We start from the raw sequence: 9,169 nt of genomic DNA, 5'->3' as shown, positions 1-9,169 counted from the left end.
TAGAACAATTATTAATCTCTCCCAGGTTGATGAGGAGATGGCCTGTTGATAAAGAAAAGTGGATACTGATAGAGAGTCCCAAGGTTGATGATATTGAGCAACTATGAAGTCATTCAGAGATCATTCTAGGGTAATCTGAGTTGGATTTCATGAAAGGGAACTGGGAATCAATAAGAAGCCCAAGGTCATAGAAATGTGGGTAAAACTAAAAAATATTTTTCATAAGCTGTATTTATTTACTTGTTTATTTATTCATTTATTTATTTATTTTTCAGTTATCTTATTGGGGTCATAGTGGTTTACATTATTGTGTAATTTCAGGTGTACACTATTATATATCAGTTTCTATATAGACTGCATCGTGCTCCCCACCAATAGTCTAACTTTTATAATTCACCATATATATGTGCCCCTTTACCCCTTTTACCCATCCCCCAACTCCCTTCTCCTGTAGCACCCAATAATCTGTTCTCCTTATCCATGTGTTTGTTTATCTTCCACATACGAGTGAAATCACACAGTATTTGTCTTTCTCTGTCTGGCTTATTTCGCTTAACATCATACCCTCATGTTGCACCCCTGCTGTTGCAAATAGGATGATTTTGTCTTCTTTTATGGCTGTAGTATGCTGTTGTATATATATACCACGTCTTCTTTATCCATTCATCAGTTGAAAGGCACTAGGGTTGCTTCCACATCGTGGCTATTGAGAATAATGCTGCAATGGAGATAGGTGTGCATAAGTCTCTTTGAATTGTTGATTTTAAGTTCTTTGGTAAATACCCAGTAATGGGATAGCTGATGGTGTGATATTTCTATTTTTAATTTTTGGGAAAACTCCATACTGTTTTGCATAGTGGCTGCACCAGTTGCACGCCCACTAGCAGTGTAGGAGAGTTCTCTTTTCTCTACATCCTCTCCAACATTTGTTATTTTTTGTCTTGTTAATTACGGGCATTCTGACAGGTGTAGGGGGTATCTCATTGTAGTTTTGATTTGCATTTCCATAATAATTAGTGATGTTGAACGTCTTTTCATGTGCCTGTTGGCCATCTGTATATCTTCTTTGGAAAAGAGTCTGTTCATATCCTCTGCCCATTTCTTTTTTCTTTGTGAGGAAGATCAGCCCTGAGCTAACATCTGCCAATCCTCCTCGTTTTTTGCTGAGGAAGACTGGCCCTGTGCTAACATCCATGCCCATCTTCCTCCACTTTATATGGGATGCTGCCACAACATGCCTGACAAGCGGTGCGTCGGTGCGCACCCGGAATCCAATCTGGTGAACCCCGGGCTGCCGCAGCAGAGCGCACGCACTTAACCACGCCACCGGTCTGGCCCCATTCCTCTTTTTTTTTGGCTTGGGGAAGATTATCCCTGAGCTGACATTAGTGGCAATCTTCCTCTATTTGGTATGTGGGTCACTGCCTCAGCATGGCTGAGGAGTATGTCCGTGCCCAGGATCTGAGCCGGCGAACTGGGGCGCCAAAGCAGAGCACACCAAACTTAACCACTATACTGCCTGGCTGGCCCCCTTCTGCCCATTTTTTGATCTGGTTGTTTGTTTTTTCTTGTTGAGTTGTATGAGTTCTTTCTATATTTTGGAAATTAACCCCTTGTTGGATATATGATTTGCAAAAATTTTCTCCCAGTTGGTGCATTGTCTTTTAATTTTGTTCCTGGTTTCCTTTGCCCTGTAGAAGCTTTTTAGTCTGATGTAGTCCCATTTGTTTATTTCTTCTTTTGTTTCCCCTGCCTGAATAGACATGGTATTCAAAAAGATGCTGCTGAGACTGATGTCAAGGAGTGTGCTACTTATATTTCTTCTAGGAGTTTTATGGTTTAAGGTCTTGCATTCAAGTCATTAGTCCATTTTCAATTAATTTTTGTGTATGGTGTAAGATAATAGTCTACCTCATTCTTTTGCGTGTGGCTGTGCAGTTTCCCCAACACCATTTGTTGAAGAGACTTTCCTTTCTCCATTGTATGCTCTTGGATACTTTGTTGAATATTAACTGACTATAGATGTGTGGTTTTATTTCTGGGCTTTCAGTTCTGTTCCATTGATCTGTGTGTCTGTTTTTGTGTCAGTACCATGCTGTTTTGATTACCATAGCTTTGTAGAATATTTTGATGTCAGGGCTTGTGATACCTCCAGCTCTGTTCTTTTTTCTCAGGATTGCTTTGGCTATTTGGGGTCTTTTGTTGTTCCCTATAAATTTTAGGATTCTTGTTCTATTTCCTTGAAGAACGTCATTGAGATTCTGATTGGGATTGCATCGAGTCTGTAGATTGCTTTAGTTAGTATGGACATTCTAACTATGTTTAATCTTCGAACTCATGAGCATGGAATATCTTTCCATTTCTTTCTGACTTCTTCAATTTCTTTCAGTAATGTCTATAGTTTTCAGTGCATAGGTCTTTCACCTCTTTCTTAAGTGCATTCCTAGATATTTTATTCTTTTTGTAGTGATTGTAAATGGGGTTGTGTTCTTGACTTCTCCTTCTGCTAGTTCGTTATTAGTGTATAGAAATGCAACTGATTTTTGTAAGTTGATTTTGTACCCTGCAACTTTGCTGTAGTTGTTGATTATTTCTAATAGTTTTCTGATGGAATCTTTCAGGTTTTCTATATGCAGAATCATGTCATCTGCAAACAGCGAGAGTTTCACTTCTTCCTTTCTGATCTGGATTCCTTTTATTTCTTTTTCTTGCTTACTTGTCGTGGCCAAAACCTCCAGTACTGTGTGGAATAAGAGTGGTGAGAGTGGGCATAACTGTTCCTGTTCGTGTTCTCAGAGGGATGGCTTTCAGTTTTTCCCTGTTAAGCATGATGCTGGCTGTGGGGTTGTCATATATGGCCTTTATTATGTTGATGTACTTTCCTTCCATACCCATTTTTCTGAGAGTTTTTATTATAAATGGTGTTGCATCTTGTCAAACGCTTTCTCTGCGTCTCTTGATATGATCATGTGATTTTTATTCCTCATTTTATTTATGTGTTGTATCACATTGATTGATTTGCACTTGTTGAACCATCCCTGGTATAAATCCCACTTAATCATGGTCTATGATCCTTTTTAATGTATTGCTGTATTTGATTTGCCGATATTTTGTTGAGGATTTTTACATCTATGTTCATCAACGATATTGGCTTGTAATTTCCTTCTTTGTGCTGTCTTTGGTATCAGGGTAATGCTTGCCTTATAGAATGAGTAAGGTATTATTCCATCCTGTTCAATTTTTTGGAATAGTTTGAGTAGGATAAGTATTAAATTTTCTTTGAATGTTTGGTAGAACTCTCCAGAGAAGCTGTCTGGTCCTGAACTTTTTTTTTTTTTTTTGAGAGGTTTTTGGTTATCTTTCAATCTCTGTACTTGTGATTCGTCTATTCAGATTCTCTATTTCATCTTGATTTAGTTTTTGGTGGTTGCATGAGTCTAATAATTTATCACTTTCTTCTAGGTTATCCAATTTGTTGTCATATAGTTTTTCATTGTATTTTCTTATAATCCTTTGTATGTCTGTGGTGTCCATTGTAATTTCTCCTCTTTCATTTCTTATTTTATTTATTTGCGCCTTCTCTCTTTTTTTCTTAGTGAGTCTGGTTAAGGGTTTGTCAGTTTTGTTTATCTTCTCAAAGAGCCAGCTCTTAGTTTCATTGATACTTTCTGCTGTTCTTGTAGGCTCCATTTCATTATTTCTGCTCTAATTTTTATTATTTCCCTCCTTGCCAACTTTGGGCTTTGTTTGTTCTTTTTCTGGTTCTGTTAGGAGTAGTTTAAGGTTACATATTTGATATTTTTCTTGTTTGTTAAGGTGGGCCTGAACTGCTATGAATTTCCCTCTTACAACTGCTTTTGCTGTATCCCATAAGGGTTGGTATGCTGTATTTTCATTTTCATTTGTCTCCAGGTATTTTTTTATTTCTCCTTTAATTTCTTAAATAATCCAATGGTTCTTCAGTTGCATGTTGTTCAGTTTCCACATATTCATGACGTTCCCAGATTTTTTCTTTTAGTTGATTTCTAGTTTCATAGCATTGTGGTTGAAAAAGATGATTGATATGATTTAAATCATCTTAAATTTATTGAGGCTTGCCTTGTTTCCCAACATATAGTTTATTTTTGAGAATGTTCCGTGTGCACTTGAGATGAATGTGTATTCTGCTGTCTTGGGATGAAACGTTCTATATATGTCTATTAAGTCCTTCGAGTCTAGTGTTTCATTTAAGGTGACTGTTTCCTTGATGACTTTCTGTCTGGATGATCTATCCATTGATGTAAGTGTAAGTGGGGTGTTGATGTCCCCTACTATTATTGTGTTGCTGTCAATTTCACTTTTCAGGTCTGTTAATAGTTGCTTTACATATTTTGGGGCCCCCATGTTAGGTGCATATATGTTCATAAGTGTTATTTCCTCTTGGTGGAAAGTCCCTTTTATCATTATATACTGCTGGGTTGAATCAGGAGCTGTATTTCTGATCTCAACCCATTTGCTGGAAGTGGTGCAGGGACGATGGGCACTTCCACAGTCCTGGATAGCATTCGCATGCATGTCAGGCTGTTTCAGCCTCTTCTTACAGTGGCATCAGGGTGTGTTCCCACTGGTGGGGCCACAGCCACACGGTGTGCACTTCTACAGGCCAGGAAAGCATTCATGTGCATGCAGAGCTGCCACCACCTCTTCTTTCAGTCATGCCAGGCCGCATTCCCACTGGCGGAGTCATGGTGGCACAATTTGCTCTCCCAAAGGCCAGGATAGTGTTCACTCAGCCTGGGCTGTCCCTACCTCCTCTTAGAGTAGCGCTGGCTGCTGTGAGAGGACCTGAAACCTGGCTGTCTGTTGCTGGGGATGGGTAGGGGAGCACTCACCTATCTCCATTGCTTCCCAGGGACCCAGTCGATCCACCTTCAGATGTATAGCTGCATAGGTCTCTCAGGCATCCTGCTGTGCTGTATGGGTATGCTCTGTTGGTCAATGAATGTCCATTTAGTTGTAATTCAGAGGTGGAGAGACAAAGGGAACAGCTTCCTCTGCCATGTTGCTCATGTCACTCTCCCATAAGCTTTATTTTTCAGAACAGTTTAGATGTATAGGAAAATTCAAAGTTAGCAGAGAGAGATCTCGTAGTCCAAACTTTATTCAAATTTCCTTAGTTTTTCTCTAATGTCCTTCCTCTGTTCCACGATCCCATCCAGACACCACATTACATTGAGTCATCATGTCTCATTAGGCTCCTCTTGGCTTTGAAAGTTTCTCAGACTTTCCTTGTTGTTACTGATCTTGACCATTTTGAGTCAAGTCAAGTTTTTCCTGGTCAGGTATTTTAGAGAGGTCCCTCTATTGGGGTTTGCTGCCTGTTTTTCTCATGATTAGACTGGGATTTTGGGTTTTAGGGAGGAAGATCACGGAGGTAAAACACCATGATCATCACCTTTCAGGGGAACTTACTGTCCACGTGACTATCACTGTTGATGTCGACTTTGATCACCTGGCTGAGGGAACATTTCTCAGGTTTCTATACTGTAAATTTACTCTCCCTCTTTTCTATGAGGACATATTTAAAATGTTAACTCTGGACCTGGATGTATTCATGAGTGCACATTGTATAAACTCCAGTTGAGGGAAATTCTACAAAATAATTATCGGGTACTATTCAAGTCATCAAATTGTTATGAAAAACAAAGAAAAGTTGAGGCTATGTTCCAGATTAAAGGAACTTGTAAACCAAATTCTGGAGTGCAACTTGTACCACAAAAAATGCTGTGATTATTAGGACAATTGACCATTTTCAACTAGCAATTTGGATTAGATGATAATAGTGCATCAATGCTGTATTCCACGAGTTTTATAATTTTACTGTGGTTATATAGGAAATATCTTTGCTCTCAGGTAATATACAAAGAATAATATCTCTTCTCCTATAAACTCACACAGATATGTGGCTGAATCTATCAAACTATAACTGGAACACAGGATTCAGGTCTCATTTGCCATTTAATCAGTAACATATGGATAATTTAGTAAATGCTTTCAGGATTTAGGGAGTGGGCTAAGAGAATTCTCATATCCACCATATGGAAAATCAGAATAGCAATTGTTATTTGATTGGCCCCACTCTTCTATTTCCCAGTCAAGGACTCTAAAAGCCCTGGCTTCATGTGTTCACACAAGAAGCAAAAGAGAGAGTGCCATTGAATGTATGGAATCTTAATTCTAGGCGAACTTAAAGAAACACCTAGGTTTCTACCATTTCCCTGTGAGAGTCAGTCAGCTAAAATTAAGACCATCTAATAACTTATCTAAAACCCAAATTTGAAATTAGCAATGTTGAAACTGTACAACTACTCCCTGTCCCCTCTGTGTCTTCCTCCCTGTGTCCCCCTGGAGAGAAGTGGTTGAAGATCCCCAGGCAATGACTCTAGAGTGCAGTGACTGCTCAAGTGGTGAGACTGTGGAGCCAGAGGTGTGCCCATGGGCCCTGGAACCCTGCTCCTGCACCTGCAGGCCCCATGCTCCCTGAGTGCCCAATTTCTGTAGCTCCTGTCTGCCCAGTGTTGATAAGCAAGGGCTTACTAGCTGATGCACATAAAAAGACAATAATGATGACACTGGCTTTTGAGAAAATAAAAGGCTTTATTGCAAGGTCAACAGGCAAGGAGGCAGTAGGCCAGGCCCTCAAATCTGTCTTCCTGATTCAGGATTTGGGACAAACTTTAAGAGGTTAGGGATAACAGATGGGTACACAGAAATGCTAGTGGGGCAGGTTTTGACTGGAGGGCTTTAAACTTTTATGGTAAGCTGTGCCATGGAGTTTTAATACTGGGTCTTCTTAGACAATGGACCCCTTGCATCTTATGAGAGTCTGGGTTTCAAGTTCCAGTTGTGTCCAGGTCTTTTCATCTCATGGGGGAAGAACCTTTGTTTCTGAGTATTATTACCGATCAAGATATTCTCTGCACACGCTCTGGCTACATGACTTGCAGTTTTTTGGCTTGCTGCCCCTCAAAAACAACTTTTAACATTCTGTTGATAAGACGGTGGCAGTCAAAACTGATCTATAGCTACAAATGTCCCCTTTTTGTTGTTCATTCCTCAATCTTGAGGGAAACAGTGTGATGACTACTCTAGCTTCTTCCTGCTGGCAAGTGGCATAGGTTGTTTCATCTCATTGAACCAGTCTCTTAATCCTGATGATAGGTCAGTCTAGTTAAATTCATTTCAGAAGGCAAGGATGCAGGTGGGCTCCCAAAGTTAGGCATATATGTGTAAGGAAGTAATCAGGTATTTAATAAGAAACATTTCTAGAAAAGCAAAAAGAAAAACAAGGTTAAATGGTCGGAGCAAATTATAAACCAGTTCCTGATGGCCAGACAAGAAATTTCAAGATGTCAGAATTGAAACATCTTTTGCAATTTGAATTGTGTCTGAAGATGTCATCTGTTGTTCAGGTATCTTTTGAGTGGCTTACACAGCAACGGGCATGCAGATTGTCTATACATGGGCTATTGTGGTGGTCTCTGTTATGTTTATATAAAATTGTCCAGCTTCAGTTTGCAGGGCTTCAGGAAAAAGGGCGATTTCAGTTCTCCGTGATTCCAAATGAAAAGGATGGAACAAAACTGAAAATGTTAGTTTGGAGATTTCAAAAGGTTGAAAGAATTCAGGATCCAGTCCAGTTTACAGATAGAAAACCAAAACCTCAAAGACAATTAACAGAACTAGAATCTAATATCCACAAATGTGTGCTATAGTTTCAATCGAAACATACTTTTTCTCTAACATCACCCTCAGTTTTACCACGGATAGCCAAATTAAGACTAATTGGTTTGCAAACTGTCTAATTTCAATAAACTCAGCCCAATTATTTACATAAGTACGGCAAAAATAACAATTGGTCGTATAGGTTCTTTTAAATCTGCTTTGCTTTAACTTTTTATAAGGAATCTCACATTGAACTTTAAGGCCTCTGGAGGCCAGGAAAGCCAAGCCAAGGACTTGTTATTAGACTCTTCCTGTAATACTTAAAGATTTGGGTGATTCCTCTCTTCTTGAAGTCCCCAAAGGTATAATTTTACCAAATTGCTGTAAGTCTTAGTTAGCTGAAGAGAACATGTTTCCTTAAATCAGGAAAAACAGAACACTAGAAAAAATCAGAAATATTTCAAGCAAAAGTCATAACAATTGTAATCATCTTCAATAGTTGATTCAGTCCCATGTAGCCAAATTTAATCTTGATCTTTTTTTAGCAGTTTTATGAAGCCATCAGTTTCTCCATTAGAGTTCTGTAATTTCTTACCCAGTTCAGTTTTATGATCTAAAAGTTTATTGGAAACCTGTATTCTAGAGCAAGTTTCAAAGTCCTTTCCATGAATCTCTCTGAAGATGAAACATTTGCAAAAGTGGAGTAAAACAATACTATCTGTAAATGACAAAAGACTTAATAATGGGAATTGACAAAGAAATTTGGTTATTTGCAACATATAACATTTTAAGATAATAACTAGAATTATGACTGATAACCAGGACAGATCAGAATTTAAGAAATGTAATATAATTTTTAAAACACTTAGATTAATGACATTTACCCACACAATGTAACCTGTAGAAGGTTTATTATCATTTATTTGATAATGCTTCCCATGTAGTTTAACATACCAAGCAAACCTAATTAGTTTAGTATCTTCCTCTTTATAGGAAGAAAGAACAAACCCTTTGAGAATTTCCAGGGACCCACTGGAAATTCTCAAAATTACTTTTAGGTCAAAAGAAAGACTATTTAGGATTTGAATTCTGGGTAAGTTTGTCAAAAATGTCAAAAGGATCATAGGTCCCTATGAAACAACCTTAGTTATCCATTTAACCAATGTGAGAAGAGAAGATGTTAATGGCAAACATAGACAATTAAACAGTTAAGAAATCCTTAGTTCTCTTAATACAGAGACCTCAGCCTTTTTGCACATAGGAAAGTGTTTTCACAAAATATAGAATTTCTGCCTCTTATGTAGACTTACTCAAAGGTAGAGAAAAACATTTTATAATCTCTTTATCAAAAGCAGACTAAAAGTTCATGAAAAGTATCCTTTTAAGAGGGAGAAAAAAACAAATTTTAAGTTTGCACCAGCTTACTTTTGATATCAAAACTCATTAAGTTAATTAAATTAATTTT

Source organism: Ceratotherium simum, chromosome 33, assembly GCF_057802395.1.
Source record: "Ceratotherium simum simum isolate JZ-2026a chromosome 33, ASM5780239v1, whole genome shotgun sequence".
NCBI classification, from domain to species: domain Eukaryota; kingdom Metazoa; phylum Chordata; class Mammalia; order Perissodactyla; family Rhinocerotidae; genus Ceratotherium; species Ceratotherium simum.
The sequence above is the reverse complement of the archived record's forward strand: the minus strand, read 5'-3'. Positions refer to the sequence as shown.